The sequence below is a fragment of the Bombina bombina genome, chromosome 4 (genome assembly GCF_027579735.1).
Source record: "Bombina bombina isolate aBomBom1 chromosome 4, aBomBom1.pri, whole genome shotgun sequence".
NCBI lineage: Eukaryota > Metazoa > Chordata > Amphibia > Anura > Bombinatoridae > Bombina > Bombina bombina.
In genome coordinates, this window is record NC_069502.1 from 1,169,192,921 (window position 1) to 1,169,219,019 (window position 26,099).

The following is a 26,099-nucleotide window of genomic DNA, read 5'->3' on the forward strand; positions in this document are numbered from 1 at the left end:
TAAAAACATCTCCAAAATGTACTACTTCCTCACACAAGACACATCTAAGATTTGAAATCAGTCTCTAATCATTGTTCACCTTGACTATTGTAACTTCACCCTTTCTTATCTCCCTAGCTGCCGTTTACCTCCTTCTTTGTTCGCATCTTGCACCATCTAGCTTTTTAAGCTTACAAGCCTAGCCATCCTGCAGGTCACATGCTTGAAACATGACCTATATAATAGTTAGCAACTCTTGGTAGGGCCCTCTACCCACTTAACTGGTCCATAATTTGCATCTTAATTGCTAAATTTTGTATATCATACCTTTGTTTACAGTGCCGTGGAATCTAATGCCATTCTACAAATAAATACTAACAATAATAATTATATTTTTTCACTCATATTACAAGTTCAAAGTTATAAAGTTATATTTCGTTATCACTCAAGCAATAGTCTTGGGTGAACTAACATCTGCATATCAGATAGAGTGTGCTAAATACCTTGCATAATAGACTTCTATGGGGGCTGCAGTAAAATTCATGTTGGATATCGTTCAAGCAATAAGCCAATGGTGTAATACCAGATTATGTGTCATTCTTTGAGCAATGTTGTGTAAAAGATAATGCACTCTTCTCTTTTGTTTGCACTTTTGTTCTGAAGACATTCTATTTAAAAATAGAGCCCAAGAATTGGAAACAAGATTGAAAAAACGAGGATACAGTACTACATCAATTAAACGAGCAAATAGTATTCCAGTGCTTACAACTTAAAGCACTGGTCTCAATATAATGCTTAAAGTGGTGGGGTGATTTATATATGAATAACAAACCCAAAGATTGGTTGATCAATATCAAAACCAGGAGCTGAGTTGATCAAATAGTGTTTTCAGAACTGGGTGTACCAATTACAGTCAAATATTTTGCAGAACTACTTTAATCTACCCTTGATAACCATTAGACTATATAACAATATACCATCCTATATGTTACAGTGGATATAACACACAGAGGTATACCCTAGTATTAAAGTGGTCGCACCAAAAATATTTTAATTATTGAGTGAGCATACACTGTACTCACTGTGGATATCACTCTGATTAAACACCTAGTGAGTGCAACCCTTCTTGGGGTAACTTCAATTAGTATTAAGCTATGCATGTAGCGTAAATACCACCAGCCATATTTATAAGATACACAATTACAAGGGCAGCATCCTATATGTTACATTGAGATAACATACAGAGATATATATTAATATCATAAGTGGTTGTATTATCAGCTAATAAAACATCCAGTCAATAAACCTTACTCACTATAGATATCATTGTGATTAATAACCAGTGGCTATAGTTTTGGTATAATTTTAACGAGCTAACCACTAAGTATAAATATCATCTGTTATCTACACAACAATAAGGGTAGCATACCGAGTTACTGAATTTCAATAAGTAAATGGTATATCACAATATACCATAAGCACCTACAACTTGTGGAAAGAATGTGTATAAATATTTACAACTTAATTAGTGCACTATACCTGTAGTAGCACTATTATAGATAAATTTGACCTACAATTGAACAAATCAGAGTTACCAATCCTATATAGGAGTATATCCTTATTTAGCCAACCCCATCTCCAGTACAATTGCTATCCCTGTCCCTGAATTAGTGGATTCAAGTTTCTGTATTTTTAATTGTTTTGTCTTTCCATTATTTTAAAAGTCCCAATAAAAGTTATATTTTAAACAACCTAGTACATCCGCCACTCATATCTCTGTCGATACCATTAATAAAGGGAATTTGAGTGCTACCTATATGTACTTTTTTTGGAGGTCATACCTCCAATTTGAACTGTGTGACGTAGTACCTACTCCATATGGTGCAAGGGGTTAAATAAAAAAAACTTGCCTTCATGCCCATTAGTCATTAATTCTGAATCAATCAGCCGCTATATTTTACTTTCCCACTGGCCTTGTATCTTTAGCTTCCATTAAGGTTTGCAATAACACAATTCAGAAGTTTTTTTTTATGTTTAGCATAGAATGGGAGACAATAATGATCTGATTTCAATATAAGGATCCCACATGGCAAACTCTAATGGACTGGAATGAAAGGTTTACACATAAGGTGATATATGTTTTTACATCTGTAATATCAAGACACCTGATGGAAGTCTATGATAAGTTTTTGAAAACTGAGATTCCATGTTTTTATTATATTTTGTTCTAGTAATAGAGATCTGCACGGGTGAAAAATTTGGTTTGTCCGTATTTTTCGGGCCAAATATTTACCTGTAGCTTTGTATACTTGCCTATATTACTCTTGAGAGCTGTGCTAATCCAAAAACAGAGCCTAGGGCCACACTAATAGGAGGTTTAGTGCCCGCTTAACCTCCAATTAGAGCAGCCTGGGGCTTTGTGAAGAAGTGTTGGGATTAGAGCTGCTCTCCAGCGTGCTTTAGGTAAGTATTTTTAACCTTGCGGTAATTTAAGGAAACAAATGGATACTGAAGAATTTTGTTAATATTTCTTTGTTTTCTTTGAATTTCATGGTTCATTTGCTTGGATATTTGTTTCACAAAACAAATGCACATGCCTAGTAATAATTAATACAGTGTTTTTACTGAGCTTAAAGGGACACTGAACCCAAATTTTTTCTTTTGTGATTTAGATAGAGCATGCAATTTTAAGCAACTTTCTAATACACTCCTATTATCACATTTTCTTCATTCTCTTGGTATGTTTATTTGAAAAGCAAGAATGTAAGTTTAGATGCCGGCCCATTTTTGTTGAACAAACTGGGTTGTCCTTGCGGAGTGGACAGCACCAATAAACAAGTGCTGTCCATGGTTCTGAACCAAAAAATTGCTGACTCCTTAGCTTAGATTCCTTCTTTTTCAAATAAAGATAGCAAGAGAACAAAGAAAACTTGATAATAGGAGTAAATTAGAAAGTTGCTTAAAATTGCATGCTCTATCTGAATCATGAAAGAAAAAAATTGGGTTCAGTGTCCCTTTAATAGTAGAGTGTTTTTTAGTGATATCCATTTTTTGGCTTCCGAGATTGCCAACATTTAAATGAATGTTTGTCATCACAAGTTTCATTAAGCGGAAGAGTTGAAGAGAATATTCCTTTGTCTTCCATTTAATACACTGTTGTGGCTTAGATTGCAAGTGGAAAACAATAATCGTATTGCTATTATGAGTTAACACCTCTCAAGTGCAATCAAAATTATTCTAAATAAAGTCCCACAGGTTGCAGAATCCTTTGTTTGTTGATGACATCCAACACTGCCTCTCTGCACCAGACCTACCCACTCCTTGCAAACTTGCATCCCTGTATTCAAATATTTCATCTTTGATGTTGTCTCACAAAGCTCCTTATTTTCCCCCCTTCTTCCAAGACTCACTATAATTGTTAATAATAGCATCATCACTCAACCCCTCGTACCCAATGCCCTTGATTCTCACTTGACTTTGATCTTCACTCACCACACGTAGTCCTTGGGCAATTTCGGCCATTTCCACCTTAAAAACATCTCCAAAATGTACTACTTCCTCACACAAGACACATCTAAGATTTGAAATCAGTCTCTAATCATTGATCACCTTGACTATTGCAACTTCACCCTTTCTTATCTCCCTAGCTGCCGTTTACCTCCTTCTTTGTTCGCATCTTGCACCATCTAGCTTTTTAAGCTTACAAGCCTAGCCATCCTGCAGGTCACATGCTTGAAACATGACCTATATAATAGTTAGCAACTCTTGGTAGGGCCCTCTACCCACTTAACTGGTCCATAATTTGTATCTTAATTGCTAAATTTTGTATATCATACCTTTGTTTACAGTGCCGTGGAATCTAATGCCATTCTACAAATAAATACTAACAATAATAATTATATTTTTTCACTCATATTACAAGTTCAAAGTTATATTTCGTTATCACTCAAGCAATAGTCTTGGGTGAACTAACATCTGCATATCAGATAGAGTGTGCTAAATACCTTGCATAATAGACTTCTATGGGGGCTGCAGTAAAATTCATGTTGGATATCGTTCAAGCAATAAGCCAATGGTGTAATACCAGATTATGTGTCATTCTTTGAGCAATGTTGTGTAAAAGATAATGCACTCTTCTCTTTTGTTTGCACTTTTGTTCTGAATACATTCTATTTAAAAATAGAGCCCAAGAATTGGAAACAAGATTGAAAAAACGAGGATACAGTACTACATCAATTAAACGAGCAAATAGTATTCCAGTGCTTACAACTTAAAGCACTGGTCTCAATATAATGCTTAAAGTGGTGGGGTGATTTATATATGAATAACAAACCCAAAGATTGGTTGATCAATATCAAAACCAGGAGCTGAGTTGATCAAATAGTGTTTTCAGAACTGGGTGTACCAATTACAGTCAAATATTTTGCAGAACTACTTTAATCTACCCTTGATAACCATTAGACTATATAACAATATACCATCCTATATGTTACAGTGGATAAAACACACAGAGGTATACCCTAGTATTAAAGTGGTCGCACCAAAAATATTTTAATTATTGAGTGAGCATACACTGTACTCACTGTGGATATCACTCTGATTAAACACCTAGTGAGTGCAACCCTTCTTGGGGTAACTTCAATTAGTATTAAGCTATGCATGTAGCGTAAATACCACCAGCCATATTTATAAGATACACAATTACAAGGGCAGCATCCTATATGTTACATTGAGATAACATACAGAGATATATATTAATATCATAAGTGGTTGTATTATCAGCTAATAAAACATCCAGTCAATAAACCTTACTCACTATAGATATCATTGTGATTAATAACCAGTGGCTATAGTTTTGGTATAATTTTAACGAGCTAACCACTAAGTATAAATATCATCTGTTATCTACACAACAATAAGGGTAGCATACCGAGTTACTGAATTTCAATAAGTAAATGGTATATCACAATATACCATAAGCACCTACAACTTGTGGAAACAATGTGTATAAATATTTACAACTTAATTAGTGCACTATACCTGTAGTAGCACTATTATAGATAAATTTTACCTACAATTGAACAAATCAGAGTTACCAATCCTATATAGGAGTATATCCTTATTTAGCCAACCCCATCTCCAGTACAATTGCTATCCCTGTCCCTGAATTAGTGGATTCAAGTTTCTGTATTTTTAATTGTTTTGTCTTTCCATTATTTTAAAAGTCCCAATAAAAGTTATATTTTAAACAACCTAGTACATCCGCCACTCATATCTCTGTCGATACCATTAATAAAGGGAATTTGAGTGCTACCTATATGTACTTTTTTTGGAGGTCATACCTCCAATTTGAACTGTGTGACGTAGTACCTACTCCATATGGTGCAAGGGGTTAAATAAAAAAAACTTGCCTTCATGCCCATTAGTCATTAATTCTGAATCAATCAGCCGCTATATTTTACTTTCCCACTGGCCTTGTATCTTTAGCTTCCATTAAGGTTTGCAATAACACAATTCAGAAGTTTTTTTTTATGTTTAGCATAGAATGGGAGACAATAATGATCTGATTTCAATATAAGGATCCCACATGGCAAACTCTAATGGACTGGAATGAAAGGTTTACACATAAGGTGATATATGTTTTTACATCTGTAATATCAAGACACCTGATGGAAGTCTATGATAAGTTTTTGAAAACTGAGATTCCATGTTTTTATTATATTTTGTTCTAGTAATAGAGATCTGCACGGGTGAAAAATTTGGTTTGTCCGTATTTTTCGGGCCAAATATTTACCTGTAGCTTTGTATACTTGCCTATATTACTCTTGAGAGCTGTGCTAATCCAAAAACAGAGCCTAGGGCCACACTAATAGGAGGTTTAGTGCCCGCTTAACCTCCAATTAGAGCAGCCTAGGGCTTTGTGAAGAAGTGTTGGGATTAGAGCTGCTCTCCAGCGTGCTTTAGGTAAGTATTTTTAACCTTGCGGTAATTTAAGGAAACAAATGGATACTGAAGAATCTTGTTAATATTTCTTTGTTTTCTTTGAATTTCATGGTTCATTTGCTTGGATATTTGTTTCACAAAACAAATGCACATGCCTAGTAATAATTAATACAGTGTTTTTACTGAGCTTAAAGGGACACTGAACCCAAATTTTTTCTTTTGTGATTTAGATAGAGCATGCAATTTTAAGCAACTTTCTAATACACTCCTATTATCACATTTTCTTCATTCTCTTGGTATGTTTATTTGAAAAGCAAGAATGTAAGTTTAGATGCCGGCCCATTTTTGTTGAACAAACTGGGTTGTCCTTGCGGAGTGGACAGCACCAATAAACAAGTGCTGTCCATGGTTCTGAACCAAAAAATTGCTGACTCCTTAGCTTAGATTCCTTCTTTTTCAAATAAAGATAGCAACAGAACAAAGAAAACTTGATAATAGGAGTAAATTAGAAAGTTGCTTAAAATTGCATGCTCTATCTGAATCATGAAAGAAAAAAATTGGGTTCAGTGTCCCTTTAATAGTAGAGTGTTTTTTAGTGATATCCATTTTTTGGCTTCCGAGATTGCCAACATTTAAATGAATGTTTGTCATCACAAGTTTCATTAAGCGGAAGAGTTGAAGAGAATATTCCTTTGTCTTCCATTTAATACACTGTTGTGGCTTAGATTGCAAGTGGAAAACAATAATCGTATTGCTATTATGAGTTAACACCTCTCAAGTGCAATCAAAATTATTCTAAATAAAGTCCCACAGGTTGCAGAATCCTTTGTTTGTTGATGACATCCAACACTGCCTCTCTGCACCAGACCTACCCACTCCTTGCAAACTTGCATCCCTGTATTCAAATATTTCATCTTTGATGTTGTCTCACAAAGCTCCTTATTTTCCCCCCTTCTTCCAAGACTCACTATAATTGTTAATAATAGCATCATCACTCAACCCCTCGTACCCAATGCCCTTGATTCTCACTTGACTTTGATCTTCACTCACCACACGTAGTCCTTGGGCAATTTCGGCCATTTCCACCTTAAAAACATCTCCAAAATGTACTACTTCCTCACACAAGACACATCTAAGATTTGAAATCAGTCTCTAATCATTGTTCACCTTGACTATTGCAACTTCACCCTTTCTTATCTCCCTAGCTGCCGTTTACCTCCTTCTTTGTTCGCATCTTGCACCATCTAGCTTTTTAAACTTACAAGCCTAGCCATCCTGCAGGTCACATGCTTGAAACATGACCTATATAATAGTTAGCAACTCTTGGTAGGGCCCTCTACCCACTTAACTGGTCCATAATTTGTATCTTAATTGCTAAATTTTGTATATCATACCTTTGTTTACAGTGCCGTGGAATCTAATGCCATTCTACAAATAAATACTAACAATAATAATTATATTTTTTCACTCATATTACAAGTTCAAAGTTATATTTCGTTATCACTCAAGCAATAGTCTTGGGTGAACTAACATCTGCATATCAGATAGAGTGTGCTAAATACCTTGCATAATAGACTTCTATGGGGGCTGCAGTAAAATTCATGTTGGATATCGTTCAAGCAATAAGCCAATGGTGTAATACCAGATTATGTGTCATTCTTTGAGCAATGTTGTGTAAAAGATAATGCACTCTTCTCTTTTGTTTGCACTTTTGTTCTGAAGACATTCTATTTAAAAATAGAGCCCAAGAATTGGAAACAAGATTGAAAAAACGAGGATACAGTACTACATCAATTAAACAAGCAAATAGTATTCCAGTGCTTACAACTTAAAGCACTGGTCTCAATATAATGCTTAAAGTGGTGGGGTGATTTATATATGAATAACAAACCCAAAGATTGGTTGATCAATATCAAAACCAGGAGCTGAGTTGATGAAATAGTGTTTTCAGAACTGGGTGTACCAATTACAGTCAAATATTTTGCAGAACTACTTTAATCTACCCTTGATAACCATTAGACTATATAACAATATACCATCCTATATGTTACAGTGGATATAACACACAGAGGTATACCCTAGTATTAAAGTGGTCGCACCAAAAATATTTTAATTATTGAGTGAGCATACACTGTACTCACTGTGGATATCACTCTGATTAAACACCTAGTGAGTGGAACCCTTCTTGGGGTAACTTCAATTAGTATTAAGCTATGCATGTAGCGTAAATACCACCAGCCATATTTATAAGATACACAATTACAAGGGCAGCATCCTATATGTTACATTTAGATAACATACAGAGATATATATTAATATCATAAGTGGTTGTATTATCAGCTAATAAAACATCCAGTCAATAAACCTTACTCACTATAGATATCATTGTGATTAATAACCAGTGGCTATAGTTTTGGTATAATTTTAACGAGCTAACCACTAAGTATAAATATCATCTGTTATCTACACAACAATAAGGGTAGCATACCGAGTTACTGAATTTCAATAAGTAAATGGTATATCACAATATACCATAAGCACCTACAACTTGTGGAAACAATGTGTATAAATATTTACAACTTAATTAGTGCACTATACCTGTAGTAGCACTATTATAGATACATTTTACCTACAATTGAACAAATCAGAGTTACCAATCCTATATAGGAGTATATCCTTATTTAGCCAACCCCATCTCCAGTACAATTGTTATCCCTGTCCCTGAATTAGTGGATTCAAGTTTCTGTATTTTTAATTGTTTTGTCTTTCCATTATTTTAAAAGTCCCAATAAAAGTTATATTTTAAACAACCTAGTACATCCGCCACTCATATCTCTGTCGATACCATTAATAAAGGGAATTTGAGTGCTACCTATATGTACTTTTTTTGGAGGTCATACCTCCAATTTGAACTGTGTGACGTAGTACCTACTCCATATGGTGCAAGGGGTTAAATAAAAAAAACTTGCCTTCATGCCCATTAGTCATTAATTCTGAATCAATCAGCCGCTATATTTTACTTTCCCACTGGCCTTGTATCTTTAGCTTCCATTAAGGTTTGCAATAACACAATTCAGAAGTTTTTTTTTATGTTTAGCATAGAATGGGAGACAATAATGATCTGATTTCAATATAAGAATCCCACATGGCAAACTCTAATGGACTGGAATGAAAGGTTTACACATAAGGTGATATATGTTTTTACATCTGTAATATCAAGACACCTGATGGAAGTCTATGATAAGTTTTTGAAAACTGAGATTCCATGTTTTTATTATATTTTGTTCTAGTAATAGAGATCTGCACGGGTGAAAAATTTGGTTTGTCCGTATTTTTCGGGCCAAATATTTACCTGTAGCTTTGTATACTTGCCTATATTACTCTTGAGAGCTGTGCTAATCCAAAAACAGAGCCTAGGGCCACACTAATAGGAGGTTTAGAGCCCGCTTAACCTCCAATTAGAGCAGCCTGGGGCTTTGTGAAGAAGTGTTGGGATTAGAGCTGCTCTCCAGCGTGCTTTAGGTAAGTATTTTTAACCTTGCGGTAATTTAAGGAAACAAATGGATACTGAAGAATCTTGTTAATATTTCTTTGTTTTCTTTGAATTTCATGGTTCATTTGCTTGGATATTTGTTTCACAAAACAAATGCACATGCCTAGTAATAATTAATACAGTGTTTTTACTGAGCTTAAAGGGACACTGAACCCAAATTTTTTCTTTTGTGATTTAGATAGAGCATGCAATTTTAAGCAACTTTCTAATACACTCCTATTATCACATTTTCTTCATTCTCTTGGTATGTTTATTTGAAAAGCAAGAATGTAAGTTTAGATGCCGGCCCATTTTTGTTGAACAAACTGGGTTGTCCTTGCGGAGTGGACAGCACCAATAAACAAGTGCTGTCCATGGTTCTGAACCAAAAAATTGCTGACTCCTTAGCTTAGATTCCTTCTTTTTCAAATAAAGATAGCAACAGAACAAAGAAAACTTGATAATAGGAGTAAATTAGAAAGTTGCTTAAAATTGCATGCTCTATCTGAATCATGAAAGAAAAAAATTGGGTTCAGTGTCCCTTTAATAGTAGAGTGTTTTTTAGTGATATCCATTTTTTGGCTTCCGAGATTGCCAACATTTAAATGAATGTTTGTCATCACAAGTTTCATTAAGCGGAAGAGTTGAAGAGAATATTCCTTTGTCTTCCATTTAATACACTGTTGTGGCTTAGATTGCAAGTGGAAAACAATAATCGTATTGCTATTATGAGTTAACACCTCTCAAGTGCAATCAAAATTATTCTAAATAAAGTCCCACAGGTTGCAGAATCCTTTGTTTGTTGATGACATCCAACACTGCCTCTCTGCACCAGACCTACCCACTCCTTGCAAACTTGCATCCCTGTATTCAAATATTTCATCTTTGATGTTGTCTCACAAAGCTCCTTATTTTCCCCCCTTCTTCCAAGACTCACTATAATTGTTAATAATAGCATCATCACTCAACCCCTCGTACCCAATGCCCTTGATTCTCACTTGACTTTGATCTTCACTCACCACACGTAGTCCTTGGGCAATTTCGGCCATTTCCACCTTAAAAACATCTCCAAAATGTACTACTTCCTCACACAAGACACATCTAAGATTTGAAATCAGTCTCTAATCATTGTTCACCTTGACTATTGCAACTTCACCCTTTCTTATCTCCCTAGCTGCCGTTTACCTCCTTCTTTGTTCGCATCTTGCACCATCTAGCTTTTTAAGCTTACAAGCCTAGCCATCCTGCAGGTCACATGCTTGAAACATGACCTATATAATAGTTAGCAACTCTTGGTAGGGCCCTCTACCCACTTAACTGGTCCATAATTTGTATCTTAATTGCTAAATTTTGTATATCATACCTTTGTTTACAGTGCCGTGGAATCTAATGCCATTCTACAAATAAATACTAACAATAATAATTATATTTTTTCACTCATATTACAAGTTCAAAGTTATATTTCGTTATCACTCAAGCAATAGTCTTGGGTGAACTAACATCTGCATATCAGATAGAGTGTGCTAAATACCTTGCATAATAGACTTCTATGGGGGCTGCAGTAAAATTCATGTTGGATATCGTTCAAGCAATAAGCCAATGGTGTAATACCAGATTATGTGTCATTCTTTGAGCAATGTTGTGTAAAAGATAATGCACTCTTCTCTTTTGTTTGCACTCCACTTGTAATCAAGGCCTACGTTGGCACTTGGCACCCTTTTGTGCTTTCATTTATACTATGAAGATTTGCCTGGATTATATATTTTTTTCTGTGCAAACCATAGGGTGCTTACAGGATATATGTCCAAAACACAGGCACACTTACCTTACTTACCTGGATTCCTAAATATAGTAATAAGCATTCCAGACTTTATAATATCTCAATTCTCAAGTTTTTGTACTCTTCATAATTTATTTAGTATCATCCATCCATATATTTATTCCTCATTATAGCAGGCTACAGTCCTCTGAAAAATGCAAAATTAGCACTTTACATATTCATTTTTATAGTTCAAAATGTGAAACTCTCTTGTAAAAACTTCTAAACAGATAATCTTCCAGAAAGAATATAGATTGTAGTGTGACTACTTAGTGTGACTAGTGTGAGATATCATTAATACATGAACATAAGTGTTTTCATTTGCACTAGATCTTCATTAATGTAAATTAGTTATTTTTCAGTCTAACTGGATGGTTTACAGTGTATATCATTAAATATCATTACATTCTTAGGGATATTTAGCCATAGCTCTAATTGGTTTAGCATTTATTGGTTTAGCTATCTTTATATTTCTTTATATATTAATTAAACATACATGTAAATCGAATGTTAAAGTGCATGTAAGTGATGCAGCTTATCTGTAAAAACTGTCTAGAAAATAGATTTCTTTTTGTGATAGCGCAACACACTAAGATCTGGATTTGCACAATACTATCTTCCCCATTTGTTAGCTCCCGAATGCACATCCCTACTAGAAAATATTCCATGAAATCTGTATGTAAAAAGGAAGATTTTTTTACCCCAAACTCCCCATTCTTCAGTTATTGTTTTTCTTTTACTGTCATCTGCATGGTGAAAAAAAATAACACTTTACTGTGATCTCCAGAGATTTCACCATTATCTTGTGAGATTTCATAATAAACTTCCTTATGTTGAAGAAGGAAATAAAGTGAGTGTGCCTGCACGTCAGATGCTATACAAATAAATAATAATGATAATAGCTCATGGGACATCCTGACTATTTGATTTGAGTTCCTTTACAAGAGAATGTGGCTAGTGGCAACTTAGGAAAGTGATATTTTTTGTGATTCAGCATTTGGGTAACGACTAAAACACATTAAACATTTGTTTAAATTAAATGTAAGATTTGAATGTTGAATATAAAATTAAAGGGATAGAAGCATGCGATTTTAAACAATATTCTATTTTACTCCTATTATCATTTTTTCTTTGTTCTCTCGGTATCTTTATTTGAAAAAGCAAGAATTTAAGCTTAATAGCCGGACTATTTTTGGTTAAAGGGACATTATACACTAATTTTTTCTTTGCATAAATGTTTTGTAGATGATCTATTTATATAGCCCTTAAAGTTTTTTTTTTTTTTTTTTTAAATGTATAGTTTTGCTTATTTTTAAATAACATTGCTCTGATTTTCAGACTCCTAACCAAGCCCCAAAGTTTTAGGAGAATACCGACGTATACCTACTCCAGCTGGCTTCTGTTTGTGTAAAGGGTCTTTTTATATGCAAAAGAAGGGGGAGGGAGGGAGTGTCTTATTTTCCACTTGCAGTGGGCTTTCCAACTACCTTTTCAACTGAGCTAAACTGAGAGCTTCTAAATAAGTTTTTAAACAGTTTTATACTGGATTTTTATATCAGTATCTGTGCATCTTATTCTTTATAGTAGAGTCTATTACATTCAGTTATATGAAAATAAGTGTATACTGTCCCTTTAAGCATCTGGGTAGTGTGTGCTGATAAGTCTAAATGTAGCCACTAATAAGCAAACATTACTCAGGTGCTGAACCAAAAGTAAGCCGGCTCATAAGCTTACATTCTTGCTTTTTCAAATAAAGATACCAAGGGAACAAAGAAAAATCGATAATAGTAGGAAATTAGAAAGTTGCTTAAAATTACAAGCTCTATCTGAATCATAAAAGTTTAATTTGAACTAAACCTTCCCTTTAAGTTTAAAAGAATATGATCAAAATTTTGAAATATTTGAATGCTGAAACTTGTAGACTTACATTAAAGTCTTTGAGAATCAATATCTTAATGTTTTGTTATTTCCTATTTGTGATTTTCTCTTTAAATCAAATATGATATTTCATTTAGCAAAATACAATATTAATATGCAAGCTAAAATAAAGACAATGCTTACCAAACATCTGACAACCATTTGCAAAGCACAAATGCTGTCATTCTAATTTGTAACTTATGCTTCTTTTCATAATGCCTAGATGTATTTTAATTGGTTGCATTTAAGTTGCTTCTTGACACATATTATTTGGCATAAAAAATAATCTTTGCTTTATGGAAGAATAATACCACATAGTTAAATAACCTCAAGTTAACCCTCGCGATTGCCAAGTTAAATGTGTTATAAACAAAGAAGTGATTCTATACGAAGAATAAAAATATTTACATTTATTTTCATCTATTGTGTTTCTTTGGGAACAGATCCAAAACCATTTACCGATTATTTTTATTTGGTTTGGGTGTTGACTAACTGGGCTCAAAATATTCAATGCTAGTAGCAATATCATATTACCTAATAGGGTCTGATTTAATCAACAGTTGTTTTCAGCAAACCTATACTGGAATATCTTATATCTGGCCCCACCCAGCTGTGTAAAGATAATTCTACTGTGGTTGGCAAATTTATTTTTGAGAGTGTGGTTATAACATCAGGAATTTTTTAATTACTGGTTGGGATTCTTATTTTTTATTTTTATTTAGATTATAATCTCCTAACTGTAGGTAAAAATCTTTCTGATGCTGAAACTAAATCCTCTTTTTATATCATTTCAGTATACAATACAGGTTGTTTTGATGTAGCTATTGGTTGCAAAAGTTGAGAGCCCACATAATGCACTAACCCCTTAAGCGGCAGTCTAAGGGGTTAAAAGGACATAAAGCTAAAATACAGACGTGCTCTAATGTGCTAGAGTATTTTCTTTCTGCACCACAAGACCTATGTGTTTTAGACCCTTCAAATGGGTTAAACACCGCTAGATTTAGAGTTTTGTCGGTAAAAAGCCGCGTAGCTAACGCTGCTTTTTTTGCCAATGCACCCTTCCAACAACGCGTAGCTTATGGTAGCGGTAAGCTGGGAAAACGTGCTCGTGCACGATATCCCCATAGGAAACAATGGGGCATTTTGGGCTGAAAAAAAACCTAACACCTGCAAAAAGCAGCGTTCAACTCCTAGCACAGCCCCATTGTTTCCTATGGGGATATCGTCTGCACCTAACACCCTAACATGAACCCCGAGTCTAAACACCCCTAACCTTACACTTATTAGCCCCTAATCTGCTGCCCCCGCTATCGCTGACACCTGCATTATATTATTAACCCCTAATCTGCCGCTCAGTACACCACCGCAACCTACATTATCCCTATGAACCCCTAATCTGCTGCCCCTAACACCGCCGACCCCTATATTATATTTATTAACCCCCTAATCTGCCCCCACAACGTCGCCGCTACCTTACCTACATTTATTAACCCCTAATTTGCCGACCGGACCTCGCCGCCACTATAATAAATGTATTAACCCCTAAACCGCTGCACTCCCACCTCGCAAACACTAGAATAAAAAGTATTAACCCCTAATCTAGCCTCCCTAACATCGCCACCACCTACCTACAATTATTAACCCCTAATCTCCCGCCCGCACCATCGCCGCTACTATAATAAATTTATTAACCCCTAAACCTAACTCTAACCCTAACACCCCCCTAAATTAAATATAATTTAAATTAAACGAAATAATATTCCTAAAATTAACTAAATTATTCCTATTTAAAACTAAATACTTACCTATAAAATAAACCCTAATATAGCTACAATATAACTAATAGTTACATTGTAGCTATTTTGGACTCATATTTATTTTACAGGCAACTTTGTATTTATTTTAACTAGGTACAATAGCTATGAAATAGTTAATAACTATTTAATAGCTACCTAGTTAAAATAAGTGCAAAATTACCTGTAAAATAAATCCTAACCTAAGTTACAATTAAACCTAACACTACACTATCATTAAATTAATTAAATAAATTACCTACAATTACCTAAAATAAAAATACAATAAAATAAACTATTCTATAATACAAAAAAAAACAAACACTAAATTACAAAAAATAAAAAAGAATTACAAGCAGTTTAAACTAATTACACCTAATCTAAGCCCCCTAATAAAATAAAAAAGCCCCCCAAAATAAAAAATTCCCTACCCTATTCTAAAATACAAAAGTAATCAGCTCTTTTACCAGCCCTTGCCCCAAAGTAATCAGCTCCTTTGCATGAATATAAAAATACAATACCCCCCCAACATTACAACTCACCACTAGTGATGTCGCGAACCTAAAATTTGGGTTCGCGAACAGCGAACGCGAACTTCCCCAAAAGTTGGCGAACCGGGCGAACCCCCATTGACTTCAATGGGCAGGCAAATTTTAAAACACACAGGGACTCTTTCTGGCCACAATAGTGATGGAAAAGTTGTTTCAAGGGGACTAACACCTGGACTGTGGCATGCCGGAGGGGGATCCATGGCAAAACTCCCATGGAAAATTACATAGTTGATGCAGAGTCTGGTTTTAAGCCATAAAGGGCATAAATCACCTAACATTTCTAAATTGTTTGGAATAACGTGCTTTAAAACATCAGGTATGATGTTGTATCGATCAGGTAGTGTCACCCCAGTGTCACTGGGGTGACACTGTGCCCTGGCAGGCAGGCCCTGAAACGCACACGTGTAAAGGAAACTGACTACTATTATTTAACACAGTCAAAAAAGGTTTTTTTTTTTAAAATCTACACTACTGTTACACCAGATATGAGTTGCATTGGGGTGACACTGTGCCCTGGCAGGCAGGCCCTGAAACGCACACGTGTGAAGGAAAATGACTGCTATTATTTAACACAGTCAAAAAAGTGTTGTTTTTTTTAAATCTACACTACTGTTACACCAGATATGAGTTGCACTGGGGTGACACTGTGCCCTGGAAGGCAGGCAGGCAGGCAGGCACTGAAACGCACACGTGTGAAGGAAACTGACTGCTATTATTTAACACAGTCAAAAAAGTGTTGTTGTTTTTTTAAATCTACACTACTGTTACACCAGATATGAGTTGCACTGGGGTGACACTGTGTCCCGGCAGTCAGGCCCTGAAACGCACACGTGTGAAGGAAAATGACTGCTATTATTTAACACAGTCAAAAAAGTGTTGTTTTTTTTTTAAATCTACGCTACTGTTACACCAGATATGAGTTGCACTGGGCAAGTGGGCACAGTATACGCTGTGAGCCTGACACACACGCTGGCAGGCAGGCAACTGCAATTAGATTACACAGGAAAAAAAAAAAAAGCAGACTGATGTTCTAGCCCTAAAAAGGGCTTTTTAGGGTGCTGTCCTTACAGCAGAGATCAGATGAGTCCTTCAGGACTGTAGTGGACACTGAATACACTAGCCTAGCTATCAATTTCCCTATTAAATCAGCAGCAGCTACACTGTCCCTCCTCTAACTAAGAATGCATCTTCCAAATTAATCTAAAATGGATGCTGTCCAGGAGGTAGGAGGGTCTGGGAGGGAGTGCCTGATTGGCTGGAATGTGTCTTCTGACTGTGAGGTACAGGGTCAAAGTATTACTCAATGATGACGAATAGGGGGCGGATCGAACATCGCATATGTTCGCCCGCCGCGGCGAACGCGAACATGCTATGTTCGCCGGGAACTATTCACCAGCGAACTATTCGCAACATCACTACCCACCACCCACATACCCCTACTCTAATCCACCCAAAACCCCCTTAAAAAACCTATCACTAACCCCCTGAAGATCACCAGGGCTGGACTGAGAATACAAAGCCGCCCTGGAAATATATGAAGACCAACCCAATTTTCCGTTGAGTCGATAGATTGCATATGCCCCATTTTTCTCAAAGGGGATTACTGGGATACTCCTTCCCCAATATTTTTTTCAGAATTAAATTAAATTACTTTGTATTAAATAAAAAGTACCAGATTTATGTTATTTAGGCACACTACAACCCAAATGCCTCCATTAATCACCCCTTTCCAGCCCCAGCTGCTGCAGCCCACCGGGAAACCTCCTGGTATCCTGGTAGGCCAATCCGGCCCTGCATCCTACCTTGAGTCATCTTCACTCAGCCAAGCCGAATTCTTCATCCAAGGTGTGCAGAGGAGGTCCATCATCCGGTAGAAGTCTTCCTCCAAGCGGGGCAAGAAGAGGTCCTCCATCCGGTAGAAGTGTTCATCCAGGCGGCGTCTTCAATCTTCATCCATCTGGAGCGGAGCCATCTTCAAAGGAGCCAACGCGGAGCCATCCTCTTCTACCGACGGACTAACGATAAATGAAGGTTCCTTTAAGGGACGTCATCCAAGATGGCGTCCCTTCAATTCCGATTGGCTGATAGAATTCTATCAGCCAATCAGAATTAAGGTAGAAAAAATCAGCCAATCGTATTGAACTTGCATTCTATTGGCTGATCAGAACTGATCAGATTTTTTCTACCTTAATTCCGATTGGCTGATAGAATTCTATCAGCCAATCGGAATTGAAGAGACCCCATCTTGGATGACATCCCTTAAAGGAACCTTCATTCGTCATTAGTCCGTCAGTAGAAGAGGATGGCTCTGCGTTGTCTCCTTTGAAGATGGCTCCGCTCCGCTCCAGATGGATGAAGATTGAAGACGCCGCCTGGATGAACACTTCTACCGGATGGAGGACCTCTTCTTGCCCCGCTTGGATGAAGACTTCTACCGGATGGAGGACCTCTTCTTGCCCCGCTTGGATGAAGACTTCTACCAGATGATGGACCTCCTCTGCGCACCTTGGATGAAGAATTCGGCTCGGCTGAGTGAAGACGACTCAAGGTAGGATGATCTTCAGGGGGTTAGTGATAGGTTTTTTTAAGGGGGGGTTTGGGTGGGTTAGAGTAGGGGGCTTAGATTAGGTGTAATTAGTTTAAACTGCTTGTAATTCTTTTTTATTTTTTGTAATTTAGTGTTTGTTTTTTTTGGATTATAGAATAGTTTATTTTATTGTATTTTATTTTAGGTAATTGTAGGTAATTTATTTAATTAATTTAATGATAGTTTAGTGTTAGGTTTAATTGTAACTAGGATTTATTTTACAGGTAATTTTGTAATTATTTTAACTAGGTAGCTATTAAATAGTTATTAACTATTTAATAGCTATTGTACCTAGTTGAAATAAATACAAAGTTGCCTGTAAAATAAATATACATCCTAAAATAGCTACAATGTAACTATTAGTTATATTGTAGCTATATTAGGGGTTATTTTAAAGGTAAGTATTTAGTTTTAAATAGAAATAATTTAGTTAATTTTAGGACTATTATTTCATTTAATTTAAATTATATTTAACTTAGGGGGGTGTTAGGGTTAGGTTAGAGTTAGGTTTAGGGGTTAATAAATTTATTATAGTAGCGGCGACGGTGCGGGCGGGAGATTAGGGGTTAATAATTGTAGGTAGGTGGCGGTGATGTTAGGGAGGGCAGTTTAGGGGTTAATACAATTTATTCTTGTGTTTGCGAGACGGGAGTGCGGCGGTTTAGGGGTTAATACATTTATTATAGTGGCGGCGAGGTCCGGTCGGCAGATTAGGGGTTAATAAGTGTAGTTAGGTAGCGGCGACATTGGGGGGCAGATTAGGGGTTAATAAATATAATATAGGGGTCGGCGATGTTTGGGGCAGCAGATTAGGGGTTCATAGGGATAATGTAGGTGGCGGCGGTGTCCGGTCGGGACATTAGGGGTTAAAAAATTTTATTACAGTGGCGGCGATGTGGGGGGGCCTCGGATTAGGGATTCATAGGTAGTTTATGGGTGTTAGTCTACTTTAGAGCACAGTAGTTAAGAGCTTTATATTCCGGCGTTAGCCCATAAAGCTTTTAACTACTGACTTTTTTTGGCGGTAGGAGTCTTGTCGGTAGAGGCTGTACCGCTCACTTCTCCCAAGACTCCAAATACCAGCGTTAGGCAAATCCCATTGAAAAGATAGGATACGCAATTGACGTAAGGTAAACCCTTTCCTGGCTGACTCTAAATACCAGCGGGCGGTAAAAAGCAGCGTTAGGACCCCTTAACGCTGCTTTTGACGGCTAACGCAGAACTCTAAATCTAGGTGATAGTTAATGTCGGCTACACTAGCTTAGCACACTTATAGAAAACTACACAAATATGCTGTGCCCTTACTTGCTCGGATGCCATGTTTAGCTCAGGAATAACAATGCATTGTTGACCTGGAACTCTGTGTTTGACACTTTTGGTTAAACACATATATATTAGCATGTTGTAGAGCAATAAGATCATTCTCTAATGCAAACCATTTTCTTACATTAACAATATGTCCCTTGAAACAAAATAAAGTAAAATATAGATGGAAATACAATACACACTTAGGACCCCATTTATAAAACACCCGGGTAGACAAGTTTCTCAACTCGTAATTTATCATTCAGCATTTATCATTGTGTGAGAAAAAGCTTGTGCAACCACGCCCCCCCCCCCCCCCGCTCTCATGCAACACATGGATTGAGAGCTGGGCTTGTCTTTCATCTTGGCCAGATCTGACTGGGATTATTTAACTCCGCCCCCCTGGAGCCTTTGTAAAATAATTTTATTTTTGTGCAACAGTTTACATACAACACTCTTTTTATACTGGTCTCCAAAATAATCCTTACTGATGAAACCTGCATATTTTCCCTATGATGTTCATGTTTATCCTTATTGTATTTCAACTAATATATATATATATATATATATATATATATATATATATATATATATATATATATATATATATATATATATATATATATATATATATAAATAATTGCTAATAAATATATATATATATTTCACATGTGTCTCTATTTGTCTGTTTGGCTTGATATTTTTTTTGATCTATTTATTTATTTATTTGATTACAATAAATAGGCTAACCATATTGCCGCTTTAAAAAGGAACACATATGAAAAATACATATGTCAGGGCAGTTTTCAGGGCTGTTTAAAGAAATGTTTTGTATAAGAACCCTGACATATGTATTTTTCTTCTTTTTTTTTTTTTAAATGTTTATTTAATAATTGAACACCCAAAATTAAAGTTTTACAATACATCAATGTCAATATACAATGATTATCACAAAAACAATATAAATTCAAATCTCGAACCTTATTGGTATAGAACAAACATCCTAAATTCATTTCCGTGGTGTCCCCTTTTTTTTTTTTTTTCAAACAAAATAACCCAAACTCAACAAGCAGAATACGCCTGTAAAAAAACAAACAAAATAGAACAAAACAAGACAAAACAAAACAGATGATGAAGAGGAGAAAACAAAAACAAACAAAAAAATTATTTTCTCTTTTCTTCTCCCCCTATATAGGGTGGAACCCAATTTAAACTCTATTATCCTGTCTACTGTCAATCCAAGAAGATGGGAATATCCCTAATAGAACTAGTTCCGCAAAACTGACAGTAGAAAGAAACGGAGAGAGAATCTGTTTTTGTATGGGAGAGGGGTAGGACTTAAAGTGGATGTAAAGTCAATGCTATCACACAATTTCAATTTGTTTATCATTCAAAATTAAGTTAAGTTTAATTCATCATTTTTTTTAAATGTATAATTATATCGATCTATATACTTATTTACTGTTAATCATCTTGCTCGCTTCCTCCGCCCGCCATTTTTGACCGCATTTTGAAGGTTGATTGACACTGTAGTCTACTAATAATCAATCATACCCCGTGGCGTCCAGCCCCTTTTCGGAGACGTCACTATCTCTTTATGCGCATGCGTCTTTCTTTATGCGCATGCGAAACCAACTGCTGTTTGATTCAGAAGCGCTGCGCGTACACGATTTAAGCATACGCATAACAATGCAGCAGTCATTTGCTTCCTGGATACACAGAGAATTTAATAACGCATGCGCAAATCAGGCACTGAATGTTAAACGCATGCGCAAAAAAACAACACATCGTGAACGAGCTTTTCGAACACGTCATAGAGCGGGTGGGACCGCTCTATACGTTAGGCGGAAGAAATAAAGGAAGAAATGGATAGGAGGAGCTAGAAGCGAAAACGGAGATAAGTTTGCATTTAAAATATAATGTGATATTTTGCGAATTTTGGGGGGAAAAAATTGCGTTTTGACTAATACACTGATTATGAATTATAATTGACTCCTTGAAACGGGAAAATTTACATTCACTTTAATGAACGGGGACCATGATGAAAGGAAACTTCTGACTCTCCTTTCTGAAGCATCCAGCATTTGATAAGATTCAAAAACTATCTTTTCTTGTATAACCTTTACTACCTCATTAAACCCCGGGATTCTACTTGATATCCAGTATTTTAAAATAAGGTGCCTGATTGCCAAGATTATAGTGTTAACAATGTAAATCCAGGGATGGTCCCCTGTATTTGATACTAACTTTAAAAGTACAACATCCTGCAATTTTAAAGAAACTGAAGTTTTAAGATGTAAATTGAACCAGTAAATAACTTTTGACCATAATACATATGTATTTTTCATATGTGTTCCTTCTTAAAGCGGCAATATGGTCAGCCTAACAATAAATGGATATATTGAAAGTTATATGTATTTACAATAACTGGAGCTGGTTTAAAAATAATTGAACTTTCACTGCTTTAAAAAGATATGCTATTACTGCCATCTACTGGCATTAATAGTGATCTACAATTGGAAACCTATTCAGCATTACTTGCCAGCAAATCATTCATCATTGCACTTTTATTGCTTGTAACGATTATTATCTTCCAAGTCAGCTAATGATTACACATTTAACATTGTGTTTCCTAGTTATCCAATCAACAAACTTGGATAATATACCATTGCTTCATATATTTCTCTAATTCTGTGCTTTATCTGCAGCTACAATATTTCATTTTGTGTTTAAAGGGACAGTTTTCAATAGAATTGTTATTGTTTTAAAAGATTGATAGTCCCTTTATTACCAATTCCCCAGTTTTGCATAACCAACACAGTTATATTAATGTACTTTTTACCTCTATGATTACTGTGTATCTAAGCCTCTTCTGACTGCACCCTGATCACATGACTTTGTATTTATTATCTATTGACTTGCAGTTAGTATTGTGTTGTGCTAACTCTTAAATAACCCCTCGGGCGTGAGTACAATGTTATCTTTATGGCCCACATGAACTATCAGTCTCCTGTTGTGAAAAGCAAATACAAAAGCAAGTGATAAGAGGCTGTCTGTAGTGGCTAAGAATCAGGCAGAAATTTAATTTAAATGTTTTAAAGTATATTAATATAACAATGTTGGTTGTGCAAAGCTGGGGAATGGGTAGTAAAGGCGTTATCTATCTTTTTAAACAATATTTTTTTTAGTGTAGACTGTCCCTTTAAACACCTTGACACTTTGAAATGGTAATATAAAATGATAAATCATTTTTTTTTTTAAAAACTCTGCAACATACTTTCATTATTTATTTTGCCCCCTTTTCCTGTAATTCCATTCTGAAATGGTGGCTATTTAGTTCCTGTTAAAAATGGAAAGGCAGAACACTGTTATATTCCACACAGCCATTGGCTGCACACTCTAGTGACCTATTTTTAACTGTCCCTAATTGGCCACAGCAGAGAAGGTAACCTTAGTTACAACATGGCAGCTCCCATTGTTTTCTAGACAATAACACTTTACACTTATTTTGTCACTATTTAAACAGCTAATGAAACTTTAAAAAATATATCTACATATTTTCTTTGAATGCATCATTCGATCTAGCATTTATTTAGGCCCCTATTTATCAATCCGTCAACCGCAAATTCGCTGGAATTCCGCAGCGTAATTGTGGCGAGCTTGATTCGACTTAGTTATCAAAGCCTACAGATGGTAAAAAGTTGAAATCTGTGACGTAACATACGATCCGCCGGTCTCATTACATCATTACAGATGTTTTTCCGAATACACATTTGGCTCTATTTCACACTTTTTCAAAGTTATCAAATAGTTAACCAGTACGCTCGCGGCTATTCCGGCCCAGCGTACCTGGTTTTCAATCCGCCACCCTGGAGGCCGCGGATGCCATAGGAATCAATGGGATTCTGAAAGCAGCGAAAGCTTATATTCAATGCTGCCAGATATCCCATTGATTTCTAAGGTAGAAAACCAGTAAAGTTTACACCTAACACCCTAACATAAATCCCGAGTCTAAACACCCCTAATCTGCCGCCCCGACCCCGCCGCAACTTAATAAAAGTATTAACCCCTATCCCGCTGCTCCCGGACCCCACCGCAACTAAATAAAAGTATTAACCCCTAAACCCCTAGCCTCCCACATCACTACCACTAACTAAACCTATTAACCCCTAAACCGCCAGCCCCACAAACTAAATTAAGCTATTAACCCCTAAACCTAACAACCCGCTAACTTTACATTAAAATTACAACATCCCTATCTTATAATAAATTAAAACTTACCTGTAGAATTAAATTAAATTATAATAAACTATTAATTAACCTACCCTAACTATTATACTACAATCACATTAAACTACCAATTAAATTAACTATATTACATATTAAAAAAAAAAACTAAACCTACTCAAATTATTTAAATCTACAATAAAAAATGACTGTTACAAAAAACAAACAACTAAGTTACAAAAACAAACAAACACTAAGTTACAAAAACAAACAAACCACAGTATCAAAAATAAAAACGAATTACACCTAATCTAATAGCCCTATCAAAATAAAAAAGCCCCCCCAAAATAAAAAAACCTAGCCTATAATAAACTACCAATTGCCCTTAAAAGGGCCTTTTGCGGGGCATTGCCCAAAAGAAATCAGCTCTTTTACCTGTAAAGAAAAATACAAACACCCCCAACAGTAAAACCCACCACCCACACAACCAACCCCCCCAAATAAAAAGCCTATCTAAAAAATCTAAGCTCCCCATTGCCCTGAAAAGGGCATTTGTATGGGCATTGCCCTTAAAAGGGCATTTAGCTCTTTTACTGCCCAGACCCTACTCTAAAAATAAAACCCACCCAAAAAACCCTTAAATAAACCTAACACTAACCCCCGACGATCCACTTACAGTTCTTGAAGTTCCGCTTGAAGGATCCATCCAGCCGGCAAGAAGTCTTCATCCGGGCGGCAAAAAGTCTTCATCCGGACGGCCTCTTCCATCTTCATCCATCCGGCGCGGAGCGGGTCCATCCTGAAGACATCCGACGCGGAGAGGGTCCATCCTGAAGACATCCGACGAGGAGCTCCTCTTCAAAATGGTCTTCGCCGTAAACTGGATCTTGAATGCAAGTGACGTCATTCAAGATGGCATCCCTTGCATTCCTATTGGCTGAAAGGTTCCAATCAGCCAATAGGTTTAGAGCCGCTAAAATCCTATTGGCTGTTCCAGGCGTGTCACTCTCTGTGTCCTGAACTGAAACTTGTCATGATTTCCTGGCTTTGGATTTTAGAACGTAGATTCAATGTTTTCTTACAGCGCTGAAAGTGTGGACCTATAGCTCCTGTCTATAGTGGGTCCCCAGGTGCCCACTTTTAGAAAATATGTGTCAAAACGTGGTTTAGAAAGGAGCGCCAAATCTTGGCGAGGTCTGGTGCGGTATAGGTGTGAAAATATGGTATTCTGTCTGAGAAATTGTATAGCGCTATAGCTCAGCTACAATTATGGTAGTTGTGCTGTATAGATGTGTAGGTTTTGATATCTAGATATAAGATCTAAGAGTGGCACAGTTGATACATAAAAGCATTTAATACATATTAAACATATAAAACAAGGGTGTCGTTTAAAATATATTTTAACAGAACGGCAAGAAATAATGTGTAAAAACACATAAACACATAAATATCTATAAAAACACGCGTGTTTTGCTTTTTAGCTGTATGTATAATGTCTCATAAAATTCGTCTCATATATAGTGTGTTGGCATAAATCTGAAAATAATAAACAATAAAAAATAATAAAAAACAATGAAAAGTAAATAATGTCCAATAATCCCTTCTCAAAGTTAAGAGATATATAAAAAAAGGTTAAGTAGTGTCCAAAAATCCCTTCTCAAAGTTAAGAGATATAAATAGATTTTCACATGTGTATCCAAAAAATAAACTGTCCAAATTTAAGTGTTGTCCAAAAACGTGGTATAAATGAATAGTGCAAATCCAGCAGATTCAAAAGTTCTATTAAAAAAGCTTTGCAAAAAACATTTCAAAGAGACATTTAAAAAACATCAAAATGAAGGTAGAAAAAAAGGTCTATCAAAATATGGTGACAAAGAATAATCCGTGAAGTCAATCCAAAATAGTGATAAAAATAAGTCCAAAAAAGATGTAAAATATCCAAAAGATAAAAAACAAAAAATAAATGATTAGTATGTGCACAAACTAGTGAGAGTGATCCCAAAAAGGGGGCTTATGTGGAGGGGTTATGTTTCCATGTAGAAAAATTATTTGCTGTATAAAAATAAAAAATAAAAAATAAAAATAAGCAAAAATACAAAAATATAAATAAAAATAATCCTAGGGAATCTTCAAACCCTGAAAATAAAAGATAATAACAATAGTGTAATACTGTATTATAATTCAACAATCAAGGAATAAATAGCTCACCATAGCTCTGTCAACGCGTTTCGGCCCTCAAGAGAGGCCTTTATCAAGACTATAGTATGGTGTGGGTGAGCTGAAGACTTTATACCTTTCTCTAACCAATCAAATTGCATTGAAATTGCGCCAAATTTTTTTGCGCCAAAATTTTGCGCCAAAATTTTGCGCCAAAAATGTGGTACCAGAAGTGTTGAGCCGGAAGTGCTCATCTGTATAAAAAAAAAAAAAAAAAAAAAAAAGTTCA

General features: G+C 35.7%; 1 protein-coding gene across 1 annotated transcript in view; it reads left to right on the forward strand.

Moving 5' to 3' along the window:
• Nucleotides 1-26,099, forward strand: part of LOC128658136 (calpain-13-like) — a 281,469-nt gene that overhangs the window by 145,319 nt on the left and 110,051 nt on the right. The gene's annotated exons all lie outside the window — the stretch shown is intronic.